The sequence below is a fragment of the Rhinolophus sinicus genome, linkage group LG01, assembly GCF_036562045.2.
Source record: "Rhinolophus sinicus isolate RSC01 linkage group LG01, ASM3656204v1, whole genome shotgun sequence".
NCBI lineage: Eukaryota > Metazoa > Chordata > Mammalia > Chiroptera > Rhinolophidae > Rhinolophus > Rhinolophus sinicus.
Genome location: NC_133751.1, coordinates 100,196,328 through 100,219,343, shown reverse-complemented (window position 1 = coordinate 100,219,343; position 23,016 = coordinate 100,196,328). Strand labels below are relative to the sequence as shown.

The 23,016-nt window shown below is 41.7% G+C and overlaps 1 pseudogene; it reads left to right on the top strand.

Moving 5' to 3' along the window:
• Positions 1 to 392: 392 nt before the first annotated feature.
• LOC109456496 (lysosomal-associated transmembrane protein 4A) lies at positions 393 to 20,440 on the top strand (annotated as a pseudogene).
• The last annotated feature ends 2,576 nt before the right edge of the window (positions 20,441 to 23,016 follow it).

The following is a 23,016-nucleotide window of genomic DNA, read 5'->3' as shown; positions in this document are numbered from 1 at the left end:
ATATGCACTCTCTAATGTATAGAAAGACACATTTTCTGATGGCGTCTAGTTCTGAGAGTGCCATGTAAGACATAGCACTAACAGACTATTGGCTTTGCTTTTATCAATGTTCTCAGACAAACACCACCAGGAACACCTGTAGTTGAACAAGTTGGGTTTTTTTAAGCATTGTCATGAAGGGGAACACTCTCTGGGGGAAAACCAGGCAGCATCTCAGTAAGAGAGTGTCAGAATGAAGCTAATAAAGGATTTGGGCTGGGGTTGAGTAAATCTGGGGAGAGTTTAAGGAAGTAGGGGCTCACTCTGGATTGGGTGTTGCAAGAAAAGTGGAAGCAATTCTATGATTGAATTATCTCAATAGGTCTTCTCCGTAGGGAGGACAGAAGGAGGCCATGGCGGCCGTTGGTGAAGAAGTCACGGCCACCCACACCATGGGCGAGGGGAATGTTTGGTATTTTGTGTTGCACAGTGACCTTGTTTTTGTCTCACTTGATCATGGTCCGAGAGTGATCTTTTTTGATATGGATATTCTGTACTTTTGTTTCTGTACAACAGGAGAACAAAATAACACTGTGAGTGTCAGACTAGCTTGTAATAATATTGACATCTAGCTGTGAATATCAAATTCACTCTATAATGTTGTATGTGAACTATAATTTAATATATATATAGTCATGGATATGGAGTATAGCATAGGGAATAGAGTCAATGGAATTGTAATAAATGTATACTAGAGAGGCAATAGATTGGGGGGGTTACCATTTTGTGAGGGGTGAAATGTCTAACTATTGCATTGTTTTGTACACCTGAAACGAATTTAAAAAAATTCTTCCTAGATGTCAGGGGATACTTTTTTCATTTCTCGTTATCCTACCACTTTCTAGGATATATGAAGTAATTGAATGCTGCCATCTTTTGTCCTGTTTTTATTTGACTTTCTAAATCCACCTCTCCTTTTAGACCATTTTAATCATTCATTATTTATTAGTGTGTGTGTTTTCAATTACATTATATTCAACAGTTTATAAATGTTCTTAAATCTTTGGAGAAGAAAAATGAATTCATGTACAAATGAATGTTTGAAAATGTAACATTAGCACTGTTATTTATTTATTGTCAACCACTCCAAAATCCAACCCATTCTGGATTAGACATTCAACAGCATTTTACTTGCATAGGGCAGTAACCAGGCCTACATTGCAAGCAATTCATGCAGTTAACTAGGACAATTTTCTCAAACTTTTTCTCCCTCACTGGGACCCTCAGTAAGAAGTACATTGTACTCAGTAAACAGTGCACCACAAAATACACACATCTTACCATTCACATCTTAACATTCTACAAAACAATACTTAGTAAATGTGATATAACCAATATTTTCTATGTGTTTCATTAAAAAAAAAAATACTGTCCTTCTAAATTGATTACATGACCTCCTAAGAGAGCTCAATTTGCCGTTTGAAAAGCTGACTTGGCACTAGGAAGTTACTTTGCACAAAGTAAATATCTATGGATACTTCATTGAATGGATATTGATTGTTGCTGTTGTATTTTAAAACCATGGTGGGTATTTTGTAACAACTACTGTGTTTCCCCGAAAATAAGACTGGGTCTTACATTAATTTTTGCTCCAAAAGACGCATTAGGGCTTATATTCAGGTGATGTCATCCTGAAAAATCATGCTAGGGCTTATTTTCCGGTTAGGTCTTATTTTCAGGGAAACACAGTATTTTAAAAATCTTTCCTGCCTAAAACGGTGGCAATCATGTTGAATGGCACAGAACATAACAAATTATTTGTGGTAAGAAATCTTGGCCCTGCCTTTTACTACTTTTTTGCTATCTCCATGCAGAGATGACTTTTGTTGGGTGTGTACCTCCATTATCAGTGTTCTCATAACTGGATTTTAAACCAAGTCCAGTCCTTGATTATCAACACAGAAGAACTGCATTCCAGTACTTGTTGAGAAGAATTACCTCTCTTCCGCCTTACCAAAAGCTGAGTTGGAGGACATGACTGTAGAAGATGACATTTGGAGATAGGTATCAAACCTGAATCTTTCCTTACTGACTCCCATTTCTAACCTCATCACTGTCAACATCATTCTTTATTGCTTCCTGGCTCTTTTGTTTGCCAGAAAGATAAAAGGACCCAAATTTCCCTAGACAGAGTAAAACGAGATTCTGAATGGAGTTTTTAAACTCCCCATTAAAGTAGACATAAAGTTAACTTTGAATATCAAGAGCCAAAGAGATGAAGATATTTATATTCATCAAAAACAGATTAGAAATGAAAGAAGAACAGAGCAGCAGGACCAGACTGAACATTTCAGATGGACAGCCTGTGTGTGTGGTAGGGGGTGGGGGTGGAGAGTAACAAAGGAGGGGCATTGCTAGGCTGCTGGAGGTTAGTGGAGCCCTGCAGGGGAGGACCCGAGCAGAGAGAGCACCTCTGTAAGAGTGGAGCGGGCATGGGGGCTGCCCTGCCCTGGCAGGGTCAGCATTGCCCTTCACAGCAGCAGATTGTCCAGCCAGTACTCAGCTGACCATCGCCATTCACTTGAGGAAATCACTTCAATTTTAACTAAACATTTTTACTAAGCTAGTTGTTTTAGCTGCTATAAACAGCATGAGCACCTTAAAAAGCAAGGAAATTCTGACCCACATTACCACATGGATGAACATTGAAGAGGTCACGCTAAGTGAAGTAAACCTGACACAAAAGGATCAATACTGTATGGTTGCACCTATATGAGGTTCCTGGAGTCGTCAAATGCTTAGAGACAAAAGTGGAATAGTGGTTTCTGGGAGCAGGGGAAGGAGGGAATTGGGAGTTAGTGTTTAATGGGAAAGACGAAGAAGGGCTGAGACGGTCATGGTGATGGTTGCACAACAATGTGAATGAACTTAACGCCTCTGAACGATACATTTTTAAATGGCTAGAATGGTAATTTTTATGTTATGTATGTTTTACTACACATTTTTTAAAGGGCATGGACCCTTAATATGTAAATATAATATAAATTAAAATAAGCAATAATTATTTTAAATTGTTGTTCTTTTTCAATCCTGTATCCTGGGGAAATGTCCCAGGTGCTCCTCTTTCCTTGGGTTCTGCTGTTTGCACATGCAGTTAGGAAACCTCATCCAATGTCTCCCTATGTGCCGGGCACCAAGACACGTCCTCAGAATACTGTGATGGAGGATGGGACTCTGGGCCTGCAAGATGCTCATAGTTTAGTAAGGAAGTGTCTCCTGCCACACCATCTATTGTCCATACCCCATCTCCTCAGGGGAAAATAAAGAAAAGAACTTTTTGTTCCCTGAATTGTCTTCATCTACCATAGACAGTTGCTCCAGCCTAAAACCTGGGAGGTATTCTTGGCTTTCTCTTTTCTTGTGTCCTCTCAACCAAACTTTGTCACATTTACCTCCAAATCATATCTCAAAACTGCCACTGCTCTGCTACCACCAATCTCAATATGAGTCCCTTGGGCAACTCCTGTATCTTTCTATCTGGTCTCCCAACTTCTATCTTTGTCTGGCTATAATCCATTTCCCACATGGGAACCAAAGTGATCTTAACAAAAATAAAATAAAACAAAAACAAAAAGGATTGTGTCCCTCTTCTGCTTGAAACCTTTCAGTGGCCTCCCACTGAACTTGAACTAAAACCCCAGCTTCTGACCACGGCTTCAAGGCCCCACATGATCAGGCACTTGCCCTCTCTTCAACTATGGTGCCACCTCTGCCTTAGCTCACTGTCCTCCGGCCACACTGGGCCACGACTGTTCCCACCGGGGTGTCTGCACAGGCTGTTCCTTCTGCCTGGAATGAGTTTCCCCTGTGACCCTAAGATCTTGTTGTAAATGTCCCTGAGCGCCCTGGAAATGTTGATCATCCCCTCCGGGGGCCTCCTTCACCTCATTGTTCTCTATTTTCCTATGCTGTTCGGTTCCAATATTTATTTATTGTTTTCATTTGCTTACTCTTTCCCTCTCACTAAGCCCCATGAAGGCATGGACCAGGTTTGCTTTTATTTACCATTGTAAACCCAACACTGCTGGGCACAGAGTTGGCACACAGCAAAATATCCATTGAATGAATTAACAAAGAGGTATATGAGACATATGGGTAAATTAAATACAAAGCAGGAAGTGGTAAGAGCCAGGGGAAAAAAAGTGTGCTGTTTTATTTCAGAGTCAGGAAAGTTTTAACCAAACGTGTACATGTGTTTATGAGTGTGTGAATGTGTGTGTGTGGGGGGGGGGGGGGACAGAGGAAATTAATCAGAGAAAGTTATAAATAATTACATTTTAAAAATATGTACTGAATATGTACATTATATGCAAAGCACAGGCATCGGCTACATGTTTTACATATTTTATTTACAAAATTGTATTTTAAATGTGGGTAAGTTTTTCCATTATGACCTAAATAAATCAAACATTCTTCTCTTGGTCTGCATTCCTATTGAAATCCAAGGGAACATAGTTGTTTAAAAATAGATTCCAAACTTTTGATGATTGTAAAATTATAATAAATGAGACAGGATGTTTAAAGAATACAGTGTAATGTGACCCATGTGAAACACTGGCATGGAATTCAAAGGCTTGAGTTCAAGTGCATGTGTGTTGCCTTCATGGGTCACTACCTCCCAAGCTCCATTCTCTCACCTACAGTATATTGGTCTGGGCTAGACAACTTAACTCTATCAGTCTCTGATTTTACAGCATAGTCTTAGCTATGGTACATACAGAGGGTGCCAAAAAAATATACACATTTTTAAAAAGGAAAAAAACTATATTAATTGTAATACTCAATATGTACCGATAAGAAAAGATGAATACAAGTCACATGTATACACGTTTTTGGCATCCCCAGTATATATATCTCCTTCCTTCTAACTTTTTATCATGGGAAACTCCAAATATGTATAAAAGTAGAGAAACTAGTAAAACGATGTAGCCATCACCAGCTTCCCTGCCACCAAATCCCCAGCCCGGGGAAGGGTGCTGTGTCTCTACCCACCTGCACCAGGGGTTTTTTTGAAGCAAATCCCTAGACATCATCTTATTTCATCTGCCTTTTCTTATTGAAAAAGATTTTTTAAAAAAAGAAAGAAAGAAAGAAAGAAAGAAAGAAAGAAAGAAAGAAAGAAAGAAAGAAAGAAAGAAAGAAAGAGGGAGGGAGGGAGGGAGGGAGGGAGGGAGGGAGGGAGGGAGGGAGGGAGGGAGGGAGGAGGGAGGAGGGAGGGAGAGAGACGGAGGGAAGGGAAGGGAAGGAAGGGAAGGAGGGAGGGAGGGAGGGAGGAGGGAGGAGGAGGAGGGAGGAGGGAGGAAGGAAGGAAGGAAGGAAGGAAGGAAGGAAGGAAGGAAGGAAGGAAGGAAGGAAGGAAGGAAGGAAGGAAGGAAAAGCATGATGCTCAGCTGCATAGTAAAAAGTATATATACTGGGGCTGCCAAAAAAATCTATACATGTGACTTGTATTCATCTTTTGTTATCAGTATGTATTGAGTATTACAATTTTAATAGTTTTTTCCTTTCTTAAAATACATATACATTTTTTAGCACCCTCTGTGTGTGTGTGTGTGTGTGTGTGTGTGTGTGTATACATGACAAGTTTTTCAGAGTATTCTGTGCACTTAAAAATAGTTTTCTGCTGGGAGGGGAGTTGGGAGGATGAGTAAAAAGGAAGAAGGGATTAAGAAGTACAAATTGTCAGTTATAAAAACAGTCATGGGGATGTAAAGTACAGCACAGGGAATACAGTCAATAATATTGTAATAACTACATGAGTACTAGATGAGTACTACACTTATAGGGGTGATCACGTCATAAGTTTTATAAATGTCTGATCACTATGTTGTATACCTGAAACTAATATAACATTGCATGTCAATTGTAGGTAAAAAAAAATATTTTTTTAAAATTGGAAAAACAAAAAGTAAATAAATATATGTATAAATAAAATTTAAAACTTCAAAAAATAAAAATAGTTTTTAAAAAAAATTTTTGTTAAATTTATTGGGGTGACATTGGTTAGGAAAATAACATAGGTTTCAAGTGTACAATTCTGTAATATATCATCTATATATCACATTATCTGTTTACCACCCAGAGTCAGTTCTTCTTCCATCACCATGTATTTGACCCCCTTTACCGTCTTCTACCCAACCACTCCCCTCTCACCCTCTGGTAACCACTAAACTGTTGTCTGTGTCTATGATTTTTTTGTTTGTTCGTTTGCTGCTTTCAGTTTTATAAAACTGAAAAATAAAAATCGTTTTCTGCGGCCAGTTGTCAACTCTAACTGAAGCAATCCACACAAATGGGCCTGGGGATCAGAGAGATTCTGTGAGCCACACAATGAGGGAAGTTCAGCTCCAGCCAGTCAGCCACAGTCTGCTTTTCTGCTTGGGGGTCAGGTCTGCAGGGTCATCTGGCCTCCCTGACGATGTGGGTGATCAATGAAGGTGATAGTGGAAATTCTACATAGGTTCATTGCAAGTAGGGTTGCCAGACAGAGCAACTGAAAACACGGGACTCCAAAATTCAAATTTTAGATAAAGAAGTAATTTTTTAGTACTGTACATACTTATACAAAAAAAGAAAAAATCATTGTTTATCTGAAATGCCAATGTAACTGCTTATCCTGTATTTTATCTGGCAAAACCTAATTATAAAGCACATGTTCTAGTTATTCTGGCTGCATAATAAAATTTAGTGGCTTAAAGTGACAACAATTTATTATATCTCATATTTTCTGTGGGTCAGGAATTCAGACAGAGCAGAACAGGACAGCTTCTGCTGTTTCTGCTTCACAATGTCTGGAACCTCAGCTGGAAAACTGGGAGACTGAGGCCCAGAATCATCCAAAGTCTTGTTCATGCATATGTCTGGCAGTCAATGCTGGTTCTCAGCACTGCACGTAGTTGTTGGCTGGAGTGTTCACATGTGGGTTTCCTTACAACGTAGTAGCTGGCTTCCAAGGGCAGAGTCCTGCAAGAGAGAACCAGGCAGAGGTCAGATTGCCTTTTTATGACTTAGCCTCAGTGTCACTTCCAGCAGTTTCAAGAGAAGGAACATAGACCTGATCTATCTTTGTCACATTGTGAGAAGACATGTGGGAAGGGATATATATTGATATGGTCGTCATTAGAAAATACAGTCTGCCATAGTATGTCATGTCATCTAGACATTTTATATCTGAATATTCGCTTTCAAATACAGGCAAACATTCCAGATATAACTTGGAATGAAGAATTTCTTTATGTGTTCTTCTCATTAATGTTCTATTACAGAGCTAGGATGTAAATGTATATATTTACAACTACAAGAGTAAAGTATAGAAATAATTATGATTGTGAAAGCTGTTTCTTTTATGTACAAAACAATTATTAAGAACTACTAATTAGATCAACAGGGAAATCAATTGAAAATTTATGCAATTATTCTAACCTTTGTAGAATGGATTGGTATACTAACTTTTATAACATTAAATAAAATAATCTTTCAAACTTGTATTTCATTTTTGGTTATTAAATTGCATTTAGGTCATGCATCTTTCAAGGAAAAGTTCTATTTGGAAATTCTTTACATATTGGGAGGAGGAGTTAAAATCATAAAGATAATTTTAACCACTTCAAAATGTTATGGGTGAGAGAAACTCCAAAATCATACAATGACATCTGTGATAAATCATCTTTGATTGAATATTATTCAGTCTTAAAAAAGAAAGAGATTCTATCATTTGCAACAACATGGATGAACCTGGACAGTAATACACTAAACAAAGCCAGACACAGAAAGAAAAAAACTGCACAATCTTACTCATATGTGGAATCTAAACAAATTAATACATAAAAGCAGAGAGTAGAAAGATGGCTATTCTACTTTCAGGGGCTGGGGAGGGGCAGGGAAATGGAGAGATGTTAGGCAAAGGGTACAAAGTTGCAGTCATATAGGATGAATAGAGACCTAATGTTCAATATGATGACTATAGTTAATAATACTGTGTTCAATACTGGAAATTTGCTCTTACAGTAGATTTCAGGTGCTCTCATACAAAAAAAAATAGTGACTATGTGAGGAGATATATATTAATTATCTTGATTGTACTAATAATTTCACATTGCATATGTATATCAAATCATTATGTTGTACACCTTAAATAAATACAATTTTTGCTTCAAGAATGCTATGAAGAAAAAAAGTGTTTGATAATAGTAAGGTATCCCCAAATATCTTGTCTCTCCACCAGCTTGGGCGAAAATGAGCATCTATTTAGCGTCAGGAATGTGCAGAATACTGACCACAGCAACAGCTATCTAGCGGTAAACAGTGCTGCGTAATTACTGATCTGATGCTGGTCAGACTTCTTAATTCAGTCTATTTAAAGTTTAATAATATTGCAATGAAAATTAACTTTGTTGGTAAGTTTCGGGTTCATTTTTGTATCCCTCATGTTTATCTTATGAAGCTGATATTTGGCCTTCGCCCCAGTTTTGTATGCATATTGATTTCACATTTGGTCTTACAATATTTGGTCTAAATAAGTACAGCACTACTCACAGTTACCAGGGGCAACGTAGCACATGTAATCAATAGAACTGCAAGTGCTAATTCCAAGGCTCATATACAGACTCTGTTCCCCTGCACAGTGTTTTTGAAAATTTACATTTAGTTTCCAATCACTCTCAAGTTGGAATATTTCATATGCTTTCCAACTTCCTTTGAAGGATCTGGAAGTGTAACGGCCTTGGCCTCACATTTCCTCATGGTAGCCTTATTCTCAGATTGATTGAAGTGATGACTACAAGAATGACCTCCCATTACAATTTGTCTTTGCTGGTCCTCTCATCTAGAGAAATCGATTTAGCCACCCCTTGAATCTGGGCAGGGCTTATGACTTGCTTTGATCAATAAAACACAGGGCTTGCACACATCCAGTGTCTCTCTAAAACAAGCCTAAGTACCTACAGGAGGATGACAGAACACCTGGCGGAGAGTCTCCTTGCCCCAGCCCAGGCCACCCCAGACCAGCCTGCTCCTAGCCAACTTGCCAGCTGACCTCAGACACACAACAGAGCACAACGGAGATCAGAAATGTAGATTTATAAGCAATTAAAAGTACTTATTGCTTTAAATCACTGAATTTTGGGGCAGTTTCTCATATGACAATCACGAACTGATTCAAAGAAAATAGATAATCTCTAATCCTAATATTAGATAATATTCTCCCAACAAAACCAACACTTAGTACATATAATAATAAAGTCCCTTATACGTATTCCTTCAGTTTACTTTTACCTAGGGTGGGGGAGGTGTATGAAGGAGGAGGAGGAGGCTGAGTGAGCCGGAAGCTTGGCCCTGTATGTTTGGAACAAGTAGTTGGAGTTAGGTGCTGGTGGACTTTCTGGAATAGCCGTTCTGTGTCTCCCTGCATGGCAGCACCTAGAGCCCTTGCCCAGGGGTCAGAGGATGTTTACTCTAATTCTGGTTCTGCCACTTGCTGGCTGTGTGAACTTTGGCAACTTTCTTGACCTCTCTGGCCTCCGTACCTCACCCATTTTTTAAAAATGGCTGTAATACCTGTCTGGCCACTTCACTGGCAAGATTGAGTGAAACGACATGAATGCACTTTAAAGACGAAAGGTAGTTGCATGCATAGACGTGCATGAGATGATGTGATGACGAGTTGGATCCTCAGCTGATCACACTCTGCTTTGGTCTGGGCTACTCAAAATGCCTGCTACAACTTAAGAAACTCAATTAACTTTCTAAAAGAGTCAATGTTTGGTCTGTATGATGCCAAACACCTGGATTTTATTTTATAAAATAAACAAATAAAAGTTGTGTGCAGATTATAAAGCAATGCATGATCTATTCCCTGGCCCTGTTCCCCCACCCCCGTGCCACCCCCTGCCCCATCACTAACTACAGACATGAAGCATTCTGTAGACACAGCCATGGCCTTCTTAGCTACCCACATTCACCTCCCCTGTTAGTCCTGTTGCACCCCTCCCCCACAGGGAGCTCCTGTTCTAACAGCCTTGGACCTACCCCCGGGTAGACCATCAGGGGCTCACACCTAACTTAGAACAGGCATCCTAGGTCTGGAGGTTGGGTACAAGTAACATCATTTACCCTCTGGCATTTTCACCCTCTGGTTTTCTAGTCTCTTTCTGTCAGAGAAATAAGGATAGTAAGTCAACAAACAGGATTATGTTCTACTCCTCCGGATAAAAATCATTACTTACTTTGACTCTGTCAAGCAGAGGCAGATCTCAGCTTGTCTGGACATCACAGGCGTCAAGTTCTCTACAGTATTGCAAACCTGACATAATTGTAGATGTTCTTTACTTTGAATAAGGAAAAGGAAGGGAAAAAACAGTACAGGGCACTAATTAACACCCACTAGAATGCGATCTTCCTAAGAACAAGGTTGTTTATCATCAAATCTCCAGCACCTAAAATAGCCCCTGACCACAATATCTATGGAACACGTTGATGAATGAGCAGCTACTGGGCTGTATCCTTCGTCTACACCATCTCCTTTAATCCTTGATAGCCAATTATCTCACCTTATAGATGAAGTGACTGAGGCTCTGAGTGGTTAAGTAATTTCGCGAGGGCCACAGTGATAAAGTAGTAGAGCCAGAACTTATATGTGCAGACTCTTTCCATTATATCCCAATCAGGTTTCTCCAAAGAATTGAGGACCGGCTCAAAGTCAGGGGCACTCCAGTTAGTCTGAGAAGGAAGCCTCATTTGGGATGATGCCCAGGCATCTCCACAAGAACAAAGCATAAAATTCAGAGAACAAATCCCTTCAGCCAGCGAGCTTCGGGGGATGTTTTGGGTTTGTTTGTTTGTTTGTTTTTCTGCAGGTGGTGCATGAACCATGAGGCTTGTAGGCAGCTTTTGGAGGTGCCAGGAGCTGAACTCACAGTAATAGAAATACCAGAAGTATCCTGAGTGTAGGCAGGGGGTCCCTGGAGATCATAGTGGCTGTGAGACTGCAGCGCATGTGGGGATCCTTAGCCGGTTTGTGCATGTAGGAGAAGGAACGTGGCAGATGTGTCGTATCACACTTCTGTCTCAAACATAATTGTCTAAACTGTTTGCCAGAAAATGTTCAACATGATGTCATTTCAGGTGTTTATTTTGGTTTTGAAAGGAGAAAATATCATGCTTAAACCAGGTAGGCTCACCTGTCGGCTCCCTCTCTGCCCGTCCCGTGTCCCACCACTAACACCGTCCTGCCAATTACACTTGTCCACTTGAGTAGTTCTCAATTCAATTGTGAACAAGTGATGAATGGATGTTCTCAAGCGTTCACTTGCATTTTAAAACACATTCAAAATGACATAGGAAGCACAAGAGCATGGAAATTCCAGCCTCAGAAGCTAAGGTAATTAGCTATATGGTTAATCCAAAAGGAGATCAAAACTATGGGTTCAAGAAGTAGATAAATAATCCTACCTTTGTTTACCACAAGTCTGGTTTTATAGTTGTGTGGGAGTGGCAATCATCATCATTACCACCATTATCAGTTAAAATTTTATGGTGCTTCAATTAAGTGACAGCACCTTGCTAGGTACGAGAAGGACTTTATCTTTCTAGAAGATACAGTCACTATCTTTAAGGATTGTCCCATCTCCATATCTGGGGCAGAGGTAAGCTAAAAGATTTGGACATGGTGATAAGTTCAGAACATAGATGGAGCCCTGAACGTCCCAGGGAGGGAGGAAGCTGCACAGTGTTGACTTCCAAAGTCCCTGCACAGATAACCGGTGTGACTCCAGCTGCTCAGCAGGAAAAGACTCAGGAAGAGTGTAATGCTGCAGAGAAATCCAAGAAAAATGAAGCCTGAGAAATGGCCACCGGACTCAGTCATGTAAAATGTCTCCCATGAACTTTCTGTAGTGAGACTGGGACAGGAACCAGGAAACCAAGAAGCAGGGTAGTAGCTGAGGGAAGGAGCAGGGCCACGGGAAGATGTTTCTAATTAGCAAGTTTCAATCATTATTGAAGTTTGTTGATAGCTAAATGGGAGTTCATTACATAATTCCTTCTAGTTGGTAGATATTTTTTAACTTCCATAATAAATATTTAGGAAAAGAAACGTGAGATCTGAGCATCTAAGAAGAGGGTAAAGGAATAGGCAAAGGGAGGAAACTAAATGTATAAGAGAATAACAATCTAGGAGGTGAGTTGAAATGGAAAAAAAGAGCACAGGTGAGAGAATCTTCTGGTAAGAAAGAGCATGAAAATGAGTTAAAATAAGGAAAATTTTTTAGTTGAAGAGAAAGTATTAGCATAAAAATCTTATAAAGCTAAAAGGAAGATGGATGGAGGAATTGGGCCTCATTTTCATAAAGTAGGAAGAAAGATTATAAGATGCAAAGGAATAGGGTAAAAGGAGGAAGGGCTTGAGGAATGTGGAAAAGGGTTGGAATAACAGGGACGCAATAGTAGGAAATGAGCAAATAAGAGAAGGAAGGACAGACTGCTTAGTAGCAGGGCTCTTCTGGTGGACGTCAGCATGGATTTCTAATGGGCTCACACTTCCAGAACTACTGCCTTAAAGCAGGCAGAAAGCAGCAAGCCAGAGAGACGAGCGTTCTCTTCCAATCTCAGAACCTTCTGAAATCCCCAACTTGGCTATGACTGTCTCAAGAACAGAAGTTTGCTAGAGTGAGTAGCAACTGTCTGAACACCCCACAAAGGGAGAATCCAGTGGGAAGTCAAATGGAGGGAGTCTACTTGGCCCAAAATAAATATACTAATAAATATGTATAACTTTGGTGTATGATCCTAGGACCATATGTATGTGCCATGACACGACCACCAGCATCACCTGGAAGCTTCTTAAAAATGCAAAACCTCAAGCCCCACCCCAGACTTTCAAATCAGAATCTTCATTTTAACAATATCACAGATGATTCATGTGCACATTAAATTTTGAGAAGCCCTGGTCTGTAACTTTGCCAGAAGCTTTCATACACGAAGTCAGACAATTAAGTTTGCGAACTCATCCTAGAAAAAAGTTTTACATACTTCATTGCTGAATATCACCACAGTCCCCTTCGAAGCACTCCCCTTGGGAAGCTATGCACTGACACCAGTGCCTAGTACACCCTTCCAAGCAATTTTGGAACTCTTTCTGGAATGGCCATCAGAGCTGTCGTTGCATTATTCTTAATGTCCCGAATATCATCAAAATGTCTTCCTTTATCTTTGGGTCAAGAAAGAAGTCATTGGGGGCCAGATCCGGTGAGTAGGGAGAGTGTTCCAATATAGTTATTTGTTTGCTGGCTAAAAACTCCCTCACAGACAGTGCCGTGTGAGCTGATGCGTTGTTGTGATGCAAGAGCCATGAATTGTTGGTGAAAAGTTCACGTTGTTTTCGTCTTTTAATTAAAGTTTATTGGGGTGACAATTGTTAGTAAAGACACATAGATTTCAAGTGTATAATTCTGTAGTACATCATCTATATCTCACATTATGTATTCACCACCCAGGGTCAGTTCTCCTTTCATCACTATATATTCGATCATCTAACTTTTTCACGCTGCCTTTTCAGCACTTCCAAATAGTAAACTTGGTTAACTGTTTATCCAGTTGGTACAAATTCACAATGAATGATTCCTCTGATATCAAAAAAGGCTAGCAACATCATTTTGACTCTTGGTTTGAACAGACGAAACATGTTTGGTCATGGAGAATTGGCTGACTTCCATTGTGCACTTTGATGCTTTGTTTCAGGGTCATGATAACGTGGCCCAAAACATCATCTCGCCTCTCCAAAAGGTTTTGGCAAACTTTGACTTTCCTTTGCTTTTGTTCATCAGTAATCTCCTTCAGGACCTTTTTTTTTGGGAGGAGGAATATTGGGGACCAGTGTTTCTCCAGGGCCCATAAGCTCCAAGTCGTTGTCCTTCAATCTAGTTGTGGATGGCACAGCTCAGCTCCAAGCCCAGTCGCCATTTTCAGTCTTAGTTGCAGGGGGGCTCAGCCCACCATCCCATGCAGGAATTGAACTGGCAACCTAGTTGTCATTCAAGGTGTCATGTGGAGTCTTTAGTCCCGCTCCCCAAATAAGAACGCAGGATATGGTGAGGCCAAAAAGGAACACCCACGGAGCCATAGACAGGGGAGTCACACCACTATAGTGTCGCTGGCGGCTGGGTTGAAGACACAGGAAGCAGGAGCCACACGATCCGCAATCTGCCTGCCGTCTGCTTCTCTGCCAACCAATCCCACTTGCTAACTGCAATCCACGCTTGCTAGCTCAGCCACAGCAGTTATATCAGTGGCCAATGGCTAACTGGTTACAGCCGATGGTCAACTAGTTACAGCTGATGGCCATCGACTACCCGAGCCAGTACCTTTCCACGTGAGGCCAAGAGCCTGGAAACTCTCTGGGACTCTGTGCCTGTGGGGACAGAGCCCCAGAGAGTAGTTTACAGACTCTCGGCCTCACGTGGAAAGGTGCTGGCTCAGGTGGTGGATGGCCGTGGGCTGTAGCTGATTGGCTGTCTGCTGTGGCCGGTTAGCAGATTGGCCGCTGGTATAACTGCTGCAGCTACGGAGGAGAGCCAAGAACTGCCGAGGATTGCCGAGGAGACAAGCAGAGCCGAGGAGAGCAGAAGAGGAGAGCCGAGGAGAGCGGAAGAGAGGAGAGGAACAGAGTCAAGAGAGTGGAGGAGAGTCGTCGGTCGGTCGGTTGGCGGAAAGACTGAAGGCAGGTCGCGCGTCCGGTGGGCCCAGCCTCCAGTGAGACCATAGTGGTATGACTCCCCTACCTATGGCTCCGTGGGTGTTCCTTTTTGGCCTCACCATATCCTGCGTTCTTATGTGGGGAGCGGGACCAGAGACCCCGCAGGCCGCCCCGCATGACAAATGGCGGAGCGAGCAGGGTCTCCCGCACGACAGTGCCATATGTATGAAAGCTAAAATTGACCCCCACAAAAGTTAATTGACATGATAAATGCTTTGAACCAGTTGCTTTTAATATTATTTTTCAAATTTTGCTTCTCTTTTTGTTTTTGTTATTTTCTAATATGTTTATGACTTTTTTTAAAAGCAAAAATGACTGGAGAAATAATTGGAGAAATTTCTGTGCAAAGGCATAGAACAAAAGAATAATATATAATTTCATAAAGCCAGATTTACAAATATATGTCGTGCGGGGTGTCATGCGAGGTCTCAGCTCCCGCTCCCCACATAAGAATGCAGGATGTGGCTAGGCCCAAAAGGAACACCCACGGAGCCATAGGTAGGGAAGTCATACCACTGTGGTCTCACTGGAGGCTGGGTTCACACGACGTGTGACCTGCTGTCCGCTTTTCTGCCAACTGACCGACGACTCTCCTCCACTCTCCTCGACTCTGCTCCCCTTCCCTCCGTAGCCGCAGCAGTTATATTAGTGGCCAATGGCTCAATGGTGACAGCTGACGGCCAACTTGCCACAGCTGACGGCCATCTACCACCTAAGCCAGCACCCCTCCATATGAGGCCGAGAGCCTGGAAACTGCTCTCTGGGGCTCTGTCCCCACAATACAAAAAACACACATGGTTAAATTTCTCAGCCTTTTAAAACCATAACATGCATTTCTAAACTTAGTCTACTTTAGAACACTTGAGTGTGTTTAATCTTCAAAAGAAGATGAGGAATCTCAGTGAATGATGTTCTACTTTGCTAAGAGTAGGTGGGGCTGAGTTCTGGTTGGAAGTTAATGTTTCACCTATAACCATAGCAACATGAAAGAATGCTAAAACTAATCGATATTTGGGCAGATGTCTTGGGACAAATTTATCAGCCAGGGATCACGCCTCTCTGAGAGGTCAACTTGTGCCCTTTTGTACTGAGACCTGTGTTAGAGAAAGCCACACAGCATTCCTCTGAGTCATGAGGTAGGGCATGCTTACATTTGCCCGTTCGGATTTGTAAAACAATTGGAGATGCTGACTTTTAGGTGTTACTGCAAGATCCCCAAGTCCAGGAGGCCGGATGGCTCAGTTGGTTAGAGCGAGAGCTCTCAACAACAAGGTTGCCTGTTCGATTCCTGCATGGGCTGGTAGGCTGCGCCCCTTGCAACTAAGATTGAAAATGACACCTGGACTTGGAGCTGAGCTGCTCCCTCCACAACTAGATTGAAAGACAACAACTTGGAGCTGTTGGGCCATGGAGAAATGCACTGTTCCCCAATATTCCCCAATTGAAAAAAGAAGATCCCCAAATCCAAATCTTAAATTAGGCGGTGTCCACCTATATAAAATAGAGGGAATTATTCAGATTATTCAGTCTGAGCTGAGAAAGGCCCTTGATCTGATGCTAACTGCATGCAGGCAGCCATCCCTGTGTTGACTGATTGAAGAGTAAATATCAGTTTCAGGTTATGAGAAGGTTATGAGACATTACACTGCAGTAGTTAAGAGCACAGTCTCTGGAGCAGACGCCTGGCTTCAAATCCTACCTTTACTGCTGTGGATGACCACAAATTTTTTTGACACTTTTCTCATGGAGAAATGGGGTCTACACCCATCCCCTCAAATCTGAGATGACTCTGTGACAACTCTGACCCAAGAAATAGGATAAAAGTGGCCCTGTCCCAGTTTTTGGCCCAGACCTTAAGAAATTGGCAGCTTCCACTTCTTGTCTCATGGAGCCTTGAATCAATTGTACGGCCCTAGAGACTACACAGAGAGCCCTGAGATTCCAGGTAGGGAGAGAGGGGCCCAGCTAAGCCCAGTCTTACAGCTGTTCCCATTGAGGCATGTGAGCGAAGCCGTGTTGGACTCTACAAACCAGCGAAGTTTGGCCGCTAGATGAACAAGACCAAGTTGTGGGCCAGAAGAATCACCCAGGGTATTTCTATCCAAATTCCTGACCCACAAAATCATGATATATAATCAAATGGTTGCTGTTTTAAATACAAAATTTTAAGGTAGCTTATGGCACATAAGTAAATAATCAGAACAACATATACTAGTTTCCTCATCTCTAAGATAGCGACAATACTTATTGGATTGCTGCCTTACTGGATTGCTCTGAGGATTAAATGAGTTAGTAATACAGAGCCCTTAGACCAGTGCCTGGCATCTAGCTAGTGCTCTGCAAATATTGGCTCCTATTAGGCTTGGATGACAACTCTGGTGGCATTCAGAGAAAGAGAGGTCTGAGAGTGGGCTCCAAGTCCTCTAATTATCCAGGCCATTTGGTTCTGTTGTTGTCCAGCTTCTCCCAGGATGGTGGCCTGTTATGGAAGACTATGTTAAAATGGCCCTGGGCAGAGCATAAACAATGCTTCTAACAAGGAGGCATTAAAGTTCATTGTTCTACCTGCCGCCTTCCCTCAGGCCAGATATTTCCTGTTCTTTAGTGAGTAGAGGCTGGGATGGCTCTCAACCAGGCGCCCAGCTCACCACCTGTGTGCGTCCATTTCCTCACAATTTCCCCAAATCATACTTCATTCCACCTTCAACTTTCACTCTTGTTATACTTCCTTTGCCCCAAATGACCACTCACCTTCTCTCTGCCATCCCAAATTCCATCATAAACACTTGAGATACGAGCAAGCTCCAAGTTTCCCAAAGGATGGGAAATCCTAGCCCTGCAAGATGTTCTACAACAAAGGACTTCTGTGAATACTGAAGTTTGGGAAACACTGGACACTATTATTTCCTAATTTTCCTTCGACAACTACAAGTCAATTTGCAAATTAAGAGTCCTAAAAAGTTATGCCATTCAGATGTCTATTTAACTTTGTGTTACCCAAATTTTCAGAAACCTCTCTGGGCTGTGAAACAATTTTCTTATGAAAGACTTTCTGGAAGGAGCAACCGCTGAGCTGAGTCCTGGAGGAGTGGAAGAGGGAAGTAGGGAAAGGGGGCAGAAAAGGAGGTAGGAAGATGGTCAACTTGATGTGGCAGGAAGATAACCAAAGAGGGCTGAGTTTAAGATCTAAGAGCCACGGGTAGCCTCCTAAACTCTTTAAGCAAGAGCATATATTTGCATTTTATAAAGATCACTAACTCTCGTTAAGTGCTTTTGATCTTTGTTTTGACTGGAGGCCTGTAGTAAATGAAACATGTTGCAGTATTACCCATGTCTATATAAACATTCTAAGTTTTGTAATATGGCTCTTGTTGTTACATGCAATGCCCATCGATAGTTTCTATTATTTTTTCCTCCTTTTGGAAATCACTTTTAGGAAACTGTTCCATAATCAGGGTAAGCAAAGATGGGACGTGAACTTTGTAACACCAGACTATGAATGGATCGAGGCCCCTCGTATCCTCCCTGATGTAATGAATGAGTAAATGAGAGTGGCTTACTCTAAGACGAGCAGAAGAACCTATTCCCAGTTCTGCTAAGAAGCATTTAACTCATTTAACCTCGGTCATGATTTTCCTTGTATCTTGTCACAAGTAAGAGGTTATAATACTGTTGAGGGCAAAGTACGTCCGATTTCTTTTGCTCACTAGGACAGCATTTTGCACACCAGTGAACACGTTGCAGGTCCTTGACGCACACTCATTGACCATATTGCATTGGCCTGAATTGATGACTCTTCATCTACCGCAGGCAAAGGACTGTAGCAGGCTGAGAAACAGCAGTAAGCTTCACTAAGTGCTGGCCATCCCTCCTGCAGGTGCTCAGCATCACCTGGAAAACATATACTCTTGTTTTCTGTTGGCTCAGGAATGAAGTACCTACATCAAAGGGAGGAACCCCGGGACTTCCTGCTGCTTAATTCCCTGTGGTCAAACCTCCCAGAAGGTGAGGTCCAGGAGAACAACCACCATGTGTGTATTCTTCTCCCTTCCTTCCTGCAAGGATCCCTACTGCATTTCCATCCCTTCCAGAACTACCACCTGCTCTCATGTCTGAGATCTTTTTCCTACAGGATTTGTCCCAAAGTGCGGTTCAATCTCACCACCTCTTCCTTGCTGTCTCTGAAAAGGAGGGTTCTAGGCTTTTGGGTTGAAGGGCTTCACTGCTCAACAGAGAGCAAGCGCTGAACAAGCAACTGTGCCCATCAAAAGTCCCAGTGGCATTCGGTGCGCAGGTGCAAAGGCTGGGGCCGGGCTGGGGGCGCGATTGAAGACACATTGTTTAGTTTTCGACACAGTGACAGGGCAATCTGGGTTCAATCACTGAACAGGAAGCCTTTCTCGGGGGTCCGGCCAAGAACAAGGCCCGCGAGATTCCCAGTGGTGTCCAGGACTTTCAAGCAAAGCCAGAGCCACCGATTCGACAATACCCGGTGCTGCGGCTGTTGCCATGTCCATATTAGGGGGTTGGGACGTGGTGGTAAACCTATTGATGACAGTTTTGCTGACTGTGTGGGTAACTCATCCAAACTCAATAGCAGCTGTCAGCATTCAGTGTGAAGCTGTTGGCAATTACTATTCATCTGAAGTAATGCGTGTGTTCTTTTTGCTGTCTGTGTGCTTATGTTCATAATCAGTTCATTGCTAGTATGGAGCCATTTCTTATCCAACCCAAGTGGGTGGGCTTATTCCATTCTTCTGTCACCAGCGTTTTCACTTCATTCTCAGTTGCCTGATTGCTATCAGTTATCTCACTTATTTACCAAAAATCAAAGAATATCTGGACCAATTACCTAATTTTCTCTTTAAAGATGGCCTCCTGGCATTGGACTCCAGATTCCTCCTGTTCATTATTCTTGTGTTCTTTGCCTTATTTAGCGTTTGTAAGGCTTATCTAATCAACTGTATTTGGATCTGCTATTGATGTAGGTGATGTTGGATCTGCCGGCAGTTTCTGAGTGCGGGCCAGGATCGTGTCTCGTGAAGCCAAAGAATGGGAACACAGACCAGGGAGAGGCAAAAAGTTTTAAAAAGAGGATAGTTTATTAGAGGCAGGAGAAGAGGTTGCAGCTCCCAAGCGGCAGGGGGTCCCGAATGGGGGTGTCCCCTGACTGAGGCAAAAGCTCTTACTTTTATACCTTCCCTTGCCTGCTTGGGGAAGGGGAGCTGTTTGAAGAAGGGAACTGGCACCTTCTAATGAAATCCGTCTACCAGGTTTGTTCTGCTTGCCCATCCTAAAGGAATTAGCAAAGTAACCTACTCTTATCTATCAGATCTGCTCCGTTTGTTAGGCCAAAAGGAATTTTATGATTAACCTCAAGGCCTTGTTACACTATGTCCTGGAGCAAAGGAGTGATTTCAAAACCTGGAGTTTTAGGATATGGTTGTCTTTGTTTCTTCCACCAGGGACCTCCCTGTCTACCTAGGGACATGCTAACTCTCCTATATCACTATAATTACATCAACAACAAACACCCCAGAGATTGCTGTGTACCCTGTCTTTGAAACACCTCTGCAGTATATTTTGCCTATCTGTGAAATGGTGGTGACAATGCCTGAAAAAGAACTGCTGCCTCCTTCCATACCTGCCTGAAGAAATTCTGCCTCTGTCAGTAAATCCTATACCAGCTTTTTGTCTTGTTTATTTTACAGAATGCTGCAATCCAGGGCTCTTCAAACTTGTTTGATATAAACTACATTTTCCTTTGTTTCAATATTCATTTTCAAACACTAACAAGCTTTTTGGAGAGCTATTAAAAGTCAGGGGTGTATGTGTGTGTGTGTGTGTGTGTCTGTGTGTGTGTGTGTGTGTGTTAAATCAATTATATTTTAGTAGTTTTTGAAGACAATCTAGGTTAAGCAAGAGGAAAGTGCCATTGTTTGCCTTTAGTTGACAGGTGGGAATGGAGTGTTCTCTACAGATTTCTTTTTTTTTAACTTTGCACTTTCTTTATATAATAATTTGCATTTTGGTTATTTGCTGCCCTGGTACTTTCAGGAAGGATGAATTAAATATTCAGGGTGAGTGAGTTGGGTATAAAATCTGAAGTTTTCAGCTGTGAAAATATGAAAAATACATATTTTAACTTGATTGTGAAAGATGACAGTTGCATTTTTCTAATTTGTATGTTTTTCCATCATTGTGATAAGATGTTTTAACAAATCTCTTTAAAAAAAAAAAAAGAGTCCCAGAATCTCACAAAATGTTCTCTAGTGCCTAGAGTAGTCTGTTTATGACCTCACCCCTTCCTGAGGGTGATTGTTACCAAGCATCCTTTCCCCACCGTCCCCTTTCTCCAGATTAAGTGTTCCACTTCCCGCTGGAAGGTCTGATGGCACAATTAATAGTTGAACAATAAATGAGTTAGTCATCCTCCAAGTGTTTGAAGTCTCAGGTGGTCAGGGCATTCCAGAAGGGTGACTATCTTTCAGTGTTTCTCCTTCTCCACACAGGAAATAACTGACGCAAGCTTCTCCCTCACTGTTACATCCCATGTCTTCTTAAACATCCTGGGAGAAAACTAAATTGTCCTCTACGGTATCTTTACTTCTTTCTCTTCACTCAGATAATATAGATTGGCAACTCCAGTTGCTAATCTGAAAAGTCTAGGGTATCAGGGGCTGTGTTGACCAGTGTTATTCAAAGTCCATGAGGATAACTTCTAGAGGCAAAGGTCCTGGAGACTGAAAAAAGGGGAGCTTCCTAGCCCCAAGGTGGCATCCCCAGTGGTTAAGTCAGCCTTTACATTCCTAGAACTTTTTGTCTTCCTCCAAGGGAGTATAAAAACAGCTCATTAGCATCTGCTAGGAGTGTTGGAAGACAATTGCCAACAAAGTGATACCAATACCTTATCTGCTGATGGTAGGAACATACTTGGGTTTACTTTCCTTCTTTCTGCTTGTCTGTGTAGCTAATTTATTAGGTTGGTGCAGAAGTAATTGCAATTTAAAACGTTAAAAATAATTGTAAAAACCGCAATTAATTTTGCACCAACCTAATACCGTATCTACCAAAAAAAAAAAAGTCCATATTATCTATATTATTTTGTAATAAGAAAAAGAAATCACAAGTGTTGCTCAGAAGTATGTCTCACTGTATCAGATACTGCACATGTCGTGTCATTCTATTGTTTGCATTGAAAAGCTGATGTTTTTCATTTCTCAAAAGGAAACTCTGTTAGGGAGACCATAGCCTGGGTTTTCGTGACACAGTTTTGATTTAAAATCTTATCTTCCCCTTATTATGCTGGAATGACGTTGCATAATATACTTAACCTCTCTGAGTGGGCTTGTCTTTACCTGTATAGGGAGCAAGATTCCTTCTTCACAGAAGGGTCAGTCAGGAGCATTTAAAGTGTTCCTTTGTGTTCAGTATATTGTGTATGCTCAATAAATGTTTGCTGTTTTTCTTTTCACCCCAACCCTGAGATCTCCAACAGTATCTCTCCAGAGCAGCCAGTGCACATTTCATAGATTCTTCAGAAGAAACCTTAGCATTCATCTTATCTAACTTCTCTAGAATCCTGTCCACAGCTTCCCTAGCCAAAGATCCCTGAGCCTTGGCAGAAGGCAGCCCATTGCTTCCCTGGAGGGGGGAGCCAACTCCATTGTAGGACAGGACTTACATTGAGAATTACTTGCTTTTCATTTAGCTAAAACTCAACTCCCTATTAAATTCTACCTATTGTTCCTAATTCTAATCTCTAGACTCTCAACAAAGAACTAGCAGGCTCCCTGGTCCACCCCAAGGTCCTTCGTTACATGAGGACCAAGCAGGATCATTGCATAATGTAGGGAGGGCTTGGTTGAGGCATGACAGAGACCTTCTTAAGTGACTTAAAATACCACACATTAGTAACTGAATCATGCCCCTAATGGTTGGCAAAATTTCCAAAAGATGTCTCACTTACTGCTTCCTACGCTCTCAACTTACTGCTGTCTCACTTACTGCTTCCTACGTTCCTGGTCTTCCAACTTTGTCCGCTTTGCCTCCAGTCTATTAACCAGTAGCTTTCCTCTCCTCTACCTGACACCAACCCTCCTGTACCCTTAGAAGGTAGAGGGTTTTATTCCCACATGGAAGATGTAGCTGAACAAGATAAATGAGAAAGAACTGTTTTTGCTAATTCCACCAGACCAGGTAGGGAAGGAGACAACTTGTGGAGTAAC